General features: G+C 38.7%; 1 protein-coding gene and 1 long non-coding RNA gene across 11 annotated transcripts in view; both read right to left on the reverse strand.

Moving 5' to 3' along the window:
* LOC100677985 (polyphosphoinositide phosphatase) overlaps nt 1–14,770 on the reverse strand; it is a 489,206-nt gene that overhangs the window by 119,358 nt on the left and 355,078 nt on the right. The window lies entirely within an intron of this gene.
* LOC116416878 lies at nt 5,307–6,851 on the reverse strand. The gene is made up of 2 exons (XR_004227190.1): nt 5,868–6,851; nt 5,307–5,744 (listed from the first exon to the last, which is right to left on the reverse strand). It is a non-coding gene; the product is annotated as an uncharacterized LOC116416878 (long non-coding RNA).

The raw sequence follows: 14,770 nt of genomic DNA on the forward strand, positions 1-14,770 counted from the left end.
GGCTCGTCAACTATACCCCGAATATTCCAAGTTTTTGCAAGAAGCTTATTATGATAGTACTATAAAGCCGTATTGTTATTTAGTTATTGATTTGAACCAGAGTACACCTGACGAGTTACGTTACCGTAGTTGTATATTTTCTGATGATGAATATCATTATGTTTATATTCCCAAATATTCGTCGAGTCAGTACAGCAAGTTAAATGCTGTGTAAAGAGAAAATATCGGTTCAGTTATAATCCGACAATGGCGAAGCGAGCATCTCGTGAGAGTCGAGCGTTGATTAGGAAGAAGAATAGTGCATCGCCTTTTGAAGACAAATATTTTGTGTTGCTGCAGGCATTCAGAAATTCTAATAAAGAACAACGACTAGCGTAATTGCGTACTGCCGATGAAAAACTTGTAAAGTACATTTGTGAGTGTGCCTTGAACGTATTAAAAGGTGTTGTATGTTTAAACGTCACGAAAAAAGCTGAAAAAGTATAAAACAATTCTGCGTAATTTAACAAAAGTTACAAAATGAAAAAAAATTTTTTGGAAGAGTAAAAAGCGCATTATTGTACAAAAAGGAGGAAGTTTTCTAGGCTTTCTGTTGCCACCTATTTTGCATCTTTTTCTAAACGCATAAAAAATGGAAAGACCACGAAAAATAGTTTTGATTCCTCAAGAAAGTTTACAAAAAATGCAAGCAAGTGTAAAAACAGCATCAATAAATAGTTTGCCAGCAGCAGCCGGCGTACAAGGAGTTCCAGAACAGGAGAAAAAATTAACAAGTGAATCTATTCAAACACGTGGAGATAAATTTTCACGGCTTGATAGCGAAATGCGACAGATCTTGGATTCAGGAAAATATATGACAGATAGTGACAAGTACAGAGATTTTCTACAAGTTTTACAGAGATATCTATGTTTGTTGATGAAAAACGCCGGTTTAACGATAAGAAAAATTTAGCAGATGGTAAAAGTGAAGAAAAAAAAATCAAATGAACGATGAGTACATTCTTGAGTGTGCCAAAAGACAAAACTTTTATTAAATCATTTGAAAAATAATAGTAACCGGATAAGTTCAAGTGCAACTGGTGTTGTAAAAATTGACGGAGAAAAAATAAAAAATTCAAACATAATTGACATAGTAAATGATGGTTCTCTGTCTCGTAGTGGTTTTGAAAACGGACTTGAAAAAAGTTGAAAAAAAAAACAAGTCGACGAGAAGAAGACGAAGACGATGACGAAGAGGAAATCGATGATTTCCAAAACAGTAAAAGTGATTCTTCGTTAATGATGGATACAATTGTAGCAAAAAAAAAGCAAAACGACGTCAGCAATAAAAAAATAGTTCTCGAACATCTACTCCTATAACTAAACGTTGGAATGGATTACGGTTGAAGTGACATAATAATGATGCAAGAAATTGAGAAACAATATTTTGATCCGGGGCATGCAGTTGGCTTTACAGGAGCGAGAAATTTAATAAGTGCGAATAAGAAAAAGATACCAGCATCACGAATCAAGGACTGGTTGACAAGACACGACACTTATACACTTCACAAACCTATTCGAAAAACATTTCCACGTTTGTACTACGATGTTTTGATGTTTGGATTGGATCACGTATAGGAGCCGATCTCATAGTTCTGTCATCTCTGATGAGTCTGTCATCTTTGAAAAAGGTTACGAAAAAGGCTGGAGCGAAGAGATTTTTAAAATTGTTAAAGTAAAAAACGCCAAAACTTGTTCATCTATGAACTGGTTGATTTAGAAAGTGAGGAAATTGAAGGATTTTTCTACCTAGAAGAATTGAGTTTGGTGCACAGTGAAGGAGTATCGCGAGAAGAATATAAAATAAATGAAATCTCAAAAACACGCGGTAAAGGAGCTAAAAATAGTACATTACGATACGTGTGACTTAAATGGTTCTTTTTTACACGGCGCAGTCAGCACCCGAGCGTAGCGAGACAAAGGACGTGCAAAGGACACTTTTTGTTTATTGGATGCCTCCGATAAAAATTATAGTGTACGTATAAAAGAAGCTAGCTTATTTGTACGACGAGCAAAAATAAACCCATGTGTTTTAGTGGCACACGCTAAAACATTAGCGGCAAAAACTGCAAAGTACCCTGTGACACGCGTCGAGATTAAAGCATTCAGCATGTATAACGGTATACTCGGCGAGTGTTTAGATAATGTAATTCTCGGGCAATTACCGAAAAGACTCATCATAGGATTTATCAATAATAAAGTTTTTAACGGCGATAGATTACTAAATCCATTCAACTTTCAAAATTTCGGTATTAATTATTTATCACTTTATATCGTTGGTCAACAAGTACCGGGTAAACCGTTACAGCCAAGCTTCTCCGCAGCTGCGCCTCTTTACGTAGACTGTTACCACACTCTTTATTCTGGTACTGTAATACACTTTGCAAATGAGGGAAATTATATCGATAGAACAGAATATCCCGGTGGCTTTTATTTGTTTGCATTCGATCTTACTCCTGACATGTCTGCTCATTTCGGCACGCATTGGTCCTTAGTCCGTAATGGAAAAGTGCGTATCGAAGTACGTTTCGATAAACCATTAACACACACCGTAAATTGCACTGAAAATAAACACAATCGTTTCTGCCGTAAAATCCCGTAGTTTTAACCGTTCTACCACCGTAACGACTGTTCAGTAAGAACAACGGTATGCCACTGGTTGTTTAGTAAAATTGGTCGCTTACACGGGACACCTGCAAAAACGGCCGAACTGATTCTTAAAAACAGCTAAACTCTACGGTAATTTTGGCAAGTCTTCGTACAATGACGGATTACTGTTGCGAGTTCAGTTAAAATGGCTGTTCTTTTTTCAGTGTGTATCGTTTATGCTGAATATGACAATATTTTAGAGATCAATTCTATGCGTCAAGTTATTTTAGATTACATTTCATAAGATGTGCGTAACAGTAAGAACGAACGAACGAATCACAGAACTCTGCCTCCTCCCTCTTTTTCGTTAAAGTTCTGCATTGTATGCAGGAGGGAGAGGAGGGAGAAACCGTAAAAAAGGGAGAGGGTTTGCCTATATAACCTCTCCGGATTTTGAGGGCTGTTAGTTCATCTCTAATATTTAAGAAAGAAACAGTCGATAGCTACAATGGATTTTAGCATTGATATCCAAGCTTTTCACGATAAAGAAGGGTTATTTTTACCCAAGTAGATTGCTATAATTGCAGTTGACCGTACTTTTATCGCTTATTGGATTGTGAAACCACCGTGTAATTACAGCGGATTACCCAAGGGAATAATTTCGACAAATTCTTATCTTTCGTGTTATCATCACGGTATAGAATGGTACGAGGGTGAGGCCGCGTTGGAGGACATTTACCCGCCCTTACGCTATATTGACAGAGATGCACACACCATTTACACACGTGTCTGCCAGAAAGCTAATCTACTAGAGCGTATTTTGAAAAGACAGATTACAAACCTTGAAGAATACAGCTGTCCACTCTTTAGAAACTTATCCAGCGTGGACGATCATATTTGCATGTATTACGGAGGAAAATCTGAACACCTTACATATGCATTGGCTTGATGATCTAGATCTATACCCTCCTTTTATTTATAATAGGCGATGTAAGCCGCTTTACTTGCCTCATCAGTGCAATTACGTGGCCAGCCCGAGCTCTCCTGTTTTAACTTTAAAAATAAGTTAATATAATCGGTAAACAATCCGCATGTCGTGTCGTCTTGATTACCGACTTTAGGGTCGTACTGCGTTATCTCGTATTGCTGATATTTAAAATTTTATAACCAAGTTGTAAACTTTTTTTAATCTCGTCCGATACCCATGCACCGCTTAAGGCGCAAGCTTTCGGTGTTACGTGTGTACATGGGACTTTGCTAAAAATTTCACAACAAGTTCTGCATAAGGGAAAAAGTAACCAATTATGCAGACGATACGGTAGCACAGGATGAAAGAGTTTACGCGGCGGTTGACTGCTTTACAATTCGTACAGTACATATTTTTGCAATTATGTTTATTCGAGGCAATATCATAAACATATTGACAAAAAGTACAATACTTTACGAATTGACAAATTGAGCGTTGCGCATTTTTCGATTTACCCATCGTGTACGAGCCAGGAGCCTTGTGATTTGCGAAGCAAATGTGGGTTTTTAAACTCACGGTGGCAATCGTCACAAGTTATGGCCGCACCGAGAGCCTGACACGATGGTGAAGCATTGCACAATATGCAAAAATTTTCGCATTTATGATGAAAAGGCCGCGTATATACTGTATTACAATCTTCACAGTAATATCGCTGATTCTTTTTCACACATAACGCAGTCAAGTTTAAAATTAAATTAAAATGATTAATATCCCTATGGAACACGATATTAATTTTTTTAGTATATTTTATATTTACTCCGTCAAAAAATGCTTTCCCGTTAAATAACGCCCCCTCTCCACGGCCTAAACTCTCTATATAATATATCATTATCGCAACTCCGTAATCCAACAAAAATAATTGAAATTTCTGAAACTCAGTATAAACACAGTCTTCTTCAGGCACGACTACTCCTGCTTTTTCAGAAATTTGCCAATTTTTTTCCAAATCGTGCCTTTGGACTCCGCTATCTCAAGAAAAACTAACCCGCATGCGATAGCCCACGTAGGCATAAATTATCGTTATTTTTAATAGTCTAAATTGATTGACGATTTAACGCGTCACCCAACTTTGAGTCCTGCAGACCATTACCACCGCGTGGTAAGTCTGAATAAGTCACATTTACGCGGAGAGTCTCGTCTATAAATAATGCTTCGTTACTCTGTTTAACGCTACCTATACAGTTCCAAAGATCGTTAAAGTCGAAATCGCGGATCTTTCGCACTGGAATCCATGCGTTGCCTCGAGCAAATCTATCACTATTAACTGTAACGCCGATTAAAATATTTTCATTTAAACCCGATACTAAATATCGATAAATTTCTAATAAAGCCAAACGCAGGTAAACAACCGGGTTATCGATATTCGGCGTTGTAACGGGGTGTGAATTCGATCAACGAACAACTCGTAAAACGACTAGATCGCGTTCCCTCGATGCGGCGGAGGATTCCTCTCCGCCCGCGTAACACCTCCGTTGCATGCAGCTGTTTCAGCTGCTTCTGTATACTGGGTCTACGCGCCGCCTGGCGCGTGCTCGGCTGCTCAACTGCGTTAAAGTGCTAATAAATAACGCCCGCGGAGGCGGCGGTATTCGCAGGAAGGAACAGGGATCGGAAATAAGCGAACGAGGTTTAGAAATGACGACAACTCACGTAAAATAAAAAAACTAAGGTTATATTTGTCAGTCGCGAAATAAATGTGAAGTTACAATAATAAAATGATAATACGCGAGTTGCCGACAACGTTGCGACTCGCCGCGACGCTAGAATATTCACGCTCGCACGTGTATCGACGTGAAGGACGCGCGCGCCGGATCACCCTCGCATGGATGATATCCACTCACACAGGCACTCTCTCTCATGCACTGAGCGCCACGCAAACCATCTCTCTTTCGTCGAAGACGCTCGTAGTCCTGGACAGGCCGCAAGACTTCGTAACCACCCTGGACCGCTACTTTTTTTAAATCACCTCTATCTATTCCTCTGCCTACTTGGTAATGAGGATCTAGTTGTGCTGGTGCTGGAGGTGATGCTGGAGTGGCATGGCTGGGTGTGTTGGACTCGCCATCGCAGACGTCGGAGATGTCCATATCTTTTTTTTTTAAATAATAGAATTTGTTTAGTTTAATTTATTATAATACTGTAAATAAATTAATTACAGAATATCGTAGACAAAATTTATTTTTTTTTATTTTTATTTATATAAATTACACACCTTGAACGTCGAGACACGTTATCTGTGAAGGACCTGCAGCAGCAGCAGCGGCGGCATTAGCAACAGCCGCCTCGAGCCAAGCGATGCTGTCATCGGGCACCACTTGCGAGTCAAATAGGATGCTCAAGACTTCTTCGTCACTTATGTCCTCGTAAAGAGGATCCTGTGATTGCGCCTACGGTTCTGGCCCTGTATTGAGGATATCAGCGTACGCAGCTGACTTCGTCTCGAACATCTCGGCAGCCTCAAACATCAGCCCTTCAAGGGTGACATTTCCAAAGTCAGGAAAAACCGGTTGATCGGACGGGATAATTACGTCATTATCATCCTCGTTGTCGTCGTCAAAATAACCCTGGAGATCTTCGAAGACTGAAAATATAAATTAAAATGTTATTATTTTTAAATATTTTTCATTACTACGTTGTGTGTGTGCGCGTGTGTGTGTGTGCGCGCGTGCAATGTATATTGATTTTGTAACTTACCATTTTCTACTTCCGAGATCGGCGCCGACTCTCACTGGATTGCCGTTAAAAGAATCTTAAAAATACAGTAGACTATGGAATACTATACACAAGGACTCAAGGGTCAGAAATAATAGAAGGAAACTCTGATTCGGATTTTGCAAATGATGTGGATACAAGGAGATTCACGTCTGGTTATGTTTTCAAGGTCAGCAATGGATCAGTGACATGGAGCAGTCAACATCAGTCAACAGTCTCCCTGTCAACTACAGAGGCGGAATACATTGCGGCATCATGTGCAGTTAAAGAAGCAATGTGGATACGTCAATTATTACGCGACCTACGAGAACCCATTGCAAAACCAACATCGATTTATATGGACAATCAGAGTGCAATCAAATTGGTGCACAATGCGGAATTTCACAAGATAACGAAGCATGTAGATGTGCGTTACCACCATATCCGTGAAAAATACGCCAATGGTGATATAGGTGTTTATTATATAACAAGTAAAGAGCAAATTGCGGATATTTTGACCAAAGCTATTCCTTGTAACCAATTTGAAATATTGCGAACTAAACTAGGTGTAAAGAAAATGCAAAATTTTATTGTAAATGTATAACTTATGTCACTCCGTAGTTGTCTAAACACACAAATACTTTTATAAAGATCATTAATATAAGTTATGCATTCAACCGTTATTATAATTTAGATTTACTAGAAAGCGCTCAATTAGTGGAAGATCAAGAATTACATGAATATCGCGCTTTCTGTATCAAACAGCGCCATCTAATCGTCGCCCATAGAGGCTTACTGAGCAGCATCGGCCTAGAAGCTTAGATCCCCGTGGGACACCTTAGCGTACAGACTCACGTGTGTATTTTTTTAATAAAGTTTCTCTTCGTTTTATAGACCTGTGTTTATTAATTTAATAGGCTGCACAACGATCGGCGGCGGCACCTGGAGCATGTCACCACTCCAGTCGGTCCACGCATCCGTCGTGGCTTGTATGCTTATTTCGACTTCTCTCTCTTCGCTCGTTATGCCTATCCGCCACAGGGACTTGCGAAAATGTTGGAGAGCAAGATTCGCCATTCCACTCGACTCAATCATCGGCATTAGTCCCTAGTAGTTTCATGCACGCCTCAATTGTTGCAGTTCTGCTTCTGATACTGGCACTGGTAATACTTGTACAGCCGGCGGCGGTGTTGTTGGTGCTGCTGCTGCGACTGGCGGTGATAGTGCAACATGGCCTGTAAACCACATATATTTTAAAATATGCCACACGTTTAAAAAACGAAACAAAAGAAAAGTTTATTGAGAATCATAAAGTTTACTTACGGTTTCGCTCTGCAAGCACACGTAGTGGACCTCGATTGCGCGTGTAGTCCCAATGGTAACAAGCTTTACACACTTGCCCGGCCAATCGAACGAGCTCTTCATTTTTCCTACACAGCAGGTAGCACCGGCCTATTTGTCATGGCCGTTCGTGGCTAAAAACTTTTTCCGCAATTTTGAATAAGCCACGCTCGCTTGCTGGTTTCACGCATTTTTGCCACTTTTTTGCACAAACACTCTCTCCACGTCATAATTATTGTCCACTAAATAGTGAACGAGACGCCACACCATTTTTCGGAGATTGCACTGCGCAAGCGATCGCAGGGTGACCACTAGATTTTCCCGACATCTCGTCCACCCTCGAAATAATTTTCTTCCTCAGTGTAGAACAGTTGACATTTTTTTTTCATACACTTTCCACAATACAGGTGCATCAGTGCCCTTTTTTACATAATACAGGGATGCCTGGAGTATCCCCTCTTCTGGACCTGTGGCTCACCTACCCTACCACCACCACTCTCACGCCGAGTCAGGTCATCCCTTGTATTAGGCCGCACGCACCCCTCCACCCTCTACTCTGAACCGTTTACCACCATCACCAGCAGCCGGGGTTTTCTCGCAGTGACACCGAACCGCTATAAAATAAAAGGGTACACTTTACCATGAGCATCCATACAGTCTACCTCTCACTCTATCTAGTTACTCGATCTTTGTGGAATTTTTTTTCATTGACGGCCTAACTGGAAAAACTCTCGATTTTTTTACCTTGTGCATCGCTGTAAATTCACTGTGCAGTTCAAGATAGTGCTTTATTTAACAACGTTTAAGTAATTGAATAAAACGTTGTGCATTTCAAGACAATGTTTTATTTACTTTATTCAACAGCAACATGGCTGAAGCTATCTTACTTGCAAACCAGAAGAAACTTTATATTGGCTTGGAATACGATGATTCCACACAAAAATACCAACCGATTATTGAACTAAATAATACTCAATATTCCAGAGGGCTTAGAATCAATATCGAAAGCTGTCTTAAACTAGAAAATAAAGTAGAGGATATTTCGACGTATTTCAAATCAAACAGTGTTGCGTTATGTATTCAACAACAAGAACGTATAAAACTGAAAAAAATTGACATTATTCTAACTACTTCATACGGGACGAAGTCAGTAATGTTCGTGCTCCAACAACAGCTAAAACAAACTCAAGAATCACTTTACGTCCTAAAGAAGAAGAGGGCCTTGATGTCATCAATAACAATGCAAAAGCGGACATTTGAAGGATTATTGAACATTGTAGTGTGTAAATGAGCGTTATCGGCGTTTAGAACGCGTATTGAATGAAATTAATGAGTGCAAAAATTTGTTACGCGACGAACTTGCTGAACTTTTAACGTTGTATGACTACCATAATACTGAATGAAGCTATGATATTATTAAAAGCATAGTTATTGATAAAAGAAAATAAAAAAAAACATTTTTAAAAAACTCTCACCGAAAAATTCTTGTTTTCTTGATAATTATTTTGAAATGATAGTACTTCATAGTGACGTTTTTCACGATGAAGTTTACAATATTTCCTGTAATCAAAATGCTCAAAAAATATAAATAAAAAATTTATTTACATAATTTTGCTTTTAAAAATTTTTAACTTTCACCATCCTCCTCATAACTACCCGATTATTTAAAAAATGTTATATTGAACTATATACGTCAATCTTTAAAACAAAAATTCATTTTAATAAAGCTATTCGCATGTAAAAAAAAAAAAGTCTTCAATTTATTTTTCCGAGAAACACGCATAATAGCATTTCTCTCGCTGCTTTTTTTCGTAGCTTTCCTCCAAATCGCACGAAATTTCACCTTGTCAAAAAAAGGCTCGATCCCTCTACACATCCTGTAGGAAAAAATTCTGCTGCAGCTTATTACTTTCACGCCACTTACATAGCTCGGTATGCTATATAAAAAAAAAAATGGTCAATGCGCATGTCGTAGCTAACCAACAGATTAACGCACTTATAGTCCTTTTCATTGTGCAAATGACCTCCTGTACCGCCGGTGCGATCCCTGCACCCACACGGGCCCTACAGTACCCCCCGCCGGGAATGGGCCACCGCACGTGCGACGCTCTTACGTCATCACCTTTTACCAGAGGGCCCAACTAGACCTGCCCCGACGAGCCGCGGCGCCACCCCTCCCCTCTTTTTACCTCCCCTACCTGTCTGCCTGGGCTTGCCCCTCTCTACTTACATGATCTGCTAATCCAACACGTTAGGGAGCAGAAAGTGGACGTCCTACTGATCAGCGAACAATACAAGAACCTAGACCCACCCTTTTGGGTGTCAAACGACAAAAAATCGCCGCCATTTGGGTGCCCGGGCGTGGGTTGGCGAATACGGGTACGGGAGAAGACTACGTAAGGGGAAGGATGGGTCGCATAACATTCTTCAGCGTACATCTGTCACCGAACCTAAATGCCGCCGAGTTTACAAGGAAACTAGGGGCATAGGAGGACGCTATTAGAGAGGTCCCCGGGGGAAATCGTGATTGGGGGTGACTTCAACGCGAGGGCCGCGAAATGAGGCATGCCGTCGACGAACCCAAGAGGCAGAGCCATCCTCGACATACTTGCTGCCTTATAATCATTCGGTATGCCGCGATACATTATACGTCTTACCGAAGATTATCTGAGAAACCGGGTTATCGAGTATGAAACGAAAGAAGGACATAGAAGAAGACCTATAACTGCAGGAGTAGCGCAGGGTTCGATTTTGGGTCCAGACTTCTGGGGTATCTTGTACGACGGGCTTCTAAAACTCGAAATGCCGGGGGACGTGATGCTCGTTGGATACGCAGACGATGTGGCCGCGGTTATAACAGCGCGGAATGTGGGCATTGCGCAAGCGAAGTTAAACGCGATTATGAGCAGAGTGCTATGGTGGATGGCGAACCACGGATTGACTTTACCGCTTGATAAGACCGAAATCGTCCTATTGTCAGGAAAGCGGATACCGACCATCATACCTATGAAGGTAGGCGGCGAGACTATAACGACGAAACCATCAGCCAGGTATCTAGGAATAACTCTAGACACAAAGCTGAACTACAGGGAACACCTAGATCGCGTCTGTAAAAAAGCCACGACTAGGATAGCGCAACTTAGCCGACTTATGGCTAACGTCCGTGGGCCTAGGCCAACAGTTAGGCGGTAACTAATGGCAACCACTAACTCTATCCTGTTATATGGAGCAGAGGTGTGGACCGACACTATGACTATGAATAAGTATCGAAAAAAGATTATGGCGGTACAACGAACCTTACAATAGCATGCTCTTACCGGACGGTAGCGGCCGAGGCATCGATGGTAGTCGCGGGGGTAATCCCCGTGGATCTTCTTGCGATCAAACGCAAGAGGATCTACAAGGCTCGCTTAGCGTCGAGTAGCATCTTGATCGCCGTAGAAAAAAGTAATAACAATGCGCAATTGGCAGACTAGGTGGACCGATTGTCCAAAGGCTAGATGGACTAGGATCCTTATAAAAAATGTAGGGCCGTAGGTGAACAGGAAATGGGGGGAGGTCAACTTTTACCTTACCCAATTTTTCTCCGGTCACGGATACTTTAGGAGCTACCTGTTAAGACAGGCGACCCCCCGAAGGAATGCGAAAGCGGATAACGGGGGGGGGGGGGGGGGTTCGCGGCCCTATAAGAAGTGGAGTTTTAGTGGGTATGCCTGACGATATTCCCGCGTCAGGAGAGTCCCACACACAGGAAAAAAAAGACAATGATGCTAGCTATTCAAATAATAAATGTATACTCTCTTAGAAAATAAATGGACTACCTAATATAGATAATGTATCATGTTATGCTAATGCAACTATCCAATCACTATTGCACTGTTTAACTTTAAGAAATTTTATACATAGTTATGATGAAGAAGATTGCATAAAAAATATTTATATTTCTTATTGTACCAACAATATTGACATGTTATTATTTAGAAAGTTTGTAAATGAATGAAGCTTCTGTTCAACAAGATGTACCCGAATTCATAATGGATATTTCAACAAAATCGAATATTTTAAATTTCATTCTACAACATCAAATAATAACAGAAATATATTGCTCTCTTTGTAAAGGCTATAGCCGGGTTACTATGGTGAAATGGCCCCCTTGGAAAATGTATATATGTTATATACCATTCGATGGGGGATAAAAAAAAACTCCCATAGCCAAATTTTTAGCTCTCTGCCTAGTGCGCATGCGCAGTAACGTCGATAAACGTGTTTTTTTGATTTTATTTTTTTCTAAAGTCCCTATAGGATAAAAATTTTTTTAAAAATTCACATTGGTGTATTTTTATGTCATGAATAACTGCAATTTTTTTGGGATTACATAACCTCAAATATCGGATCTAAAAAAATTATTAAAGTTTTCAATCGATATTTTGACCCCCTTGTTTTTGAGGTGCAACTTTTTAAGTAGACTTTTTTTATGTACTTTTTCCCGTTCTTTACGATGGCACTAACGTTTTTTCCTTAAAAATGGTGGCACAACTCGATTTGAGCCAAAAACTGATTTTTTTGCCATTTTTTCACGTTTTTAGCTGGTTATGTTACAATTTAGTTACTAAAGTGACTCCTTTTGAGTAGTTTTGCATATCTTCCCATGAAAACATAATCAAATGAAATATTTTGTTCGCTCCAAGCCGTATTTTTTATATTATCTTACGTTTTCAATGATGGTCTTATCAGAGTTTGAGGTAATAAAGGGTTTCTCTCTATATATAAAAAGAATATCGCCGCTGTCAGTGTCTGCTTTTCTCTTTAACCTAAAAATGCCCTCATTTGAGTGATTTAACGCCGAAAAAGGCCATTTTTGGTACCATGTAACCCAAAACTAACCTAAAAATGTCATAATGCAAGGGTTTTCACGCAATAAAGCCTGTTTTTAGCTAAACATAGCCTTGAAATCGATCGTTTGAGGGTACTTTTGGCGTCTTGTGGTCTTAAAAAGGCCATATTTGGCTTATCTGCCTCTACTTAATTGATTATTCAAAATCTATTGACAGTAATAATTATCAGGTAAAAAGGAATTGAAGTTAAGTATGTTCAATTCGTACAAAGTATAATTTATTATCTTCATAGGCTTATTATTTAAATTATGGAACGTATACAAGTAGCTTTTTAAAAATAACGAATGTTCACAATAGAAAAAATGATTCACTCATCATTGTCACTATCTTCATCAATACACACTTCAATTTGATCATTAAGAAACATTTTAGACAGAATTTCAGCTGGTCGTATGATTTTTGATAAATATCTTCCATGTGAAAGATAATAGATTATGGCAGCAATATGCGCACAACATCCTATAGTACGGTTACCGTTAGCACAATCACAACAGTGTCTTAAGATGCTAGAATAACCAATACCATTTGGTTTATACTCAACGAAACATTTGTATTGTTTTCTGTTAATATGCCTGGATTGAACTTCAAATTTGAGAATATTGTTAGTCTCTTTTGAATATCCAATCTTCAAATTATTATCTGCGTCAAGCATTTCCGCTAAGTAAGATATTGTCTGTTTAAGCTGATATGTTCCTGTAAACAGAATTTTCAAATCTTTTATTGTTAATTCAGGAAAGTCTGGTAAATCATCCGAAGTTATTATTTTAAATGGTAGTTTCCGACGACTCCATCTTTTGTCTGCTACTAAAACTGCTAATGTATTTTCAACATTTTTTCTAGATTGCATAGCACTAAATATTTCATCTTGCATGTCTTCATCAGAATCTAGGCGTTTGCCAAACAAGTTATTTAAGTAGCAAGAAATTTTACAATAAGATCCAGTATTTTTCACCATTTTATTATCAAGTTTGTGATCTAATAACCTATATTTTTTCTTTTGAACTCCGTGCACTGCTTCAACAACCCATCGCAGTTTTGTCGTGAATCTTGTTTCATTTGATTCTTGCGTAGAAAGTTGAGATTTTGAACCTTTGAGTGCAGGCATCAAAACAATATAACCCATATTTTCTAATTTTTGTTTAATGTCCCTGAAACCTCTATCCAGTATAAAAATGTCCCCTTGGCGAAGAAGTTTCTGTAAAATATTCTGCTTCTCTTCCAATATTTCAATCAGTATTGTAGCATCATTTTTATTTGCAAGATATGGACCTAACTGGTCAACAACATAACCATTAGTAGTACATATAGTAAATGGTTTAGTCAGAGGAACTTTTTTTTGGCCTGAATAAGATTTTCTTTGGTACTCGTTATTAGAGCTTTTTTCATGCCTTATATAAGTACCATCAGCAATCAAAATAAGTTGTTTACCAGGATGTAATTTCTTTGCCATATTAGAAGTTTGATTTTCAATCAATTCATTTCTGTCTACATTTTCTAATCCAAAGTGTTTTGGTAGTAAATCTTTTTCGAAAGATAATAATACTGATTGACAAAAACGAGATACTTGTTGTTCGCTTTCAATGTCAAATATTGTAGAGATGAGCGAGTTAGAATTCCCAGAGCGCATTTTGAATAAAAATACGACAATGGCTTGTGTCGCTGTCCTTACACAGGAATTCTTCAGAGAAGTGAGTTGATCTTTAAGATAATTAATATTTTCCCACGTTAATCCCGTAAAAACTTTCAATTTTTTTTCAGGCATGGAAAATTCAGCTACTGTATCTAATAAAGTTTCGTCTGCTTTCATTGATAATTGACTCAAAAATTGTAGTAATTCATCAATATATACCGTACTTGTAGTGGAAAAAATATTAATTTTATTTAGTTCATCTTCATAAAATCTTTTTTTAATTAAATGTATGCAACAGCATCTATTGCCATGTGGAATAAAAACATTCATTTTACTATAAACTTGAATTCGGGCCTCTAAAGGAACTAATATATTATTAGTCTGTTTTTGGTACCCACAAACAAAGCAATATTTATGTGCCGCAATCGTCCTTTGAATAAGTAATTCCGTGGTTGCTCGTACTTTTTGTTCCTTTATTGTGTATACAGATGATTGTGTACTTTCCTGAGATGATGAAGTGACAGTTAGCTGAGAAAATGATTCAGAAACATTTGAATC

This window comes from Nasonia vitripennis (genome assembly GCF_009193385.2).
Source record: "Nasonia vitripennis strain AsymCx chromosome 3 unlocalized genomic scaffold, Nvit_psr_1.1 chr3_random0010, whole genome shotgun sequence".
In the NCBI taxonomy this organism is placed as follows: domain Eukaryota; kingdom Metazoa; phylum Arthropoda; class Insecta; order Hymenoptera; family Pteromalidae; genus Nasonia; species Nasonia vitripennis.